The sequence below is a fragment of the Geospiza fortis genome, unplaced genomic scaffold, assembly GCF_000277835.1.
Source record: "Geospiza fortis unplaced genomic scaffold, GeoFor_1.0 scaffold217, whole genome shotgun sequence".
Lineage (NCBI taxonomy): Eukaryota > Metazoa > Chordata > Aves > Passeriformes > Thraupidae > Geospiza > Geospiza fortis.
In genome coordinates, this window is record NW_005054392.1 from 71,778 (window position 1) to 72,062 (window position 285).

At 61.8% G+C, this 285-nt stretch overlaps 1 protein-coding gene across 1 annotated transcript in view; it reads right to left on the minus strand.

Annotated features, from left to right (window-relative positions):
* CCDC170 (coiled-coil domain containing 170) overlaps positions 1–255 on the minus strand; it is a 33,916-nt gene extending 33,661 nt beyond the window's left edge. The window contains exon 1 of the mRNA XM_005425635.3: positions 231–255. The gene's annotated coding sequence lies outside the window, so the exon portion shown is untranslated. The remainder of the gene's footprint in view (positions 1–230) is intronic.
* Positions 256–285: the final 30 nt, after the last annotated feature.

Consider the following 285-nt stretch of genomic DNA (forward strand, 5'->3'; position numbering starts at 1 on the left):
GGGGTGATGTTTAAAGGCGAGATTAAATTGAATGTTGCAAAGGGGGGTGACAGCCAGCCCGTGTCAGCCTCTACAGCAACACCGACAGAAAGGGGGGTAGGAAGGGGGGCATGTTTGCATGTTTCCAAAGTTGGGGCTTTATTCCCTAATAGGGGAACAGCCAAAAAACCCCCAAGCCCTAACCAGACCAGCCCCTCGGCCCTTTCTGCCTTGCCCCGTGCCCCGGTTACCGCGGTTCCGCCGCGCCGCCGTCCCCGCCAGCCCCGGAGCCGCTCCCCGCCCCCC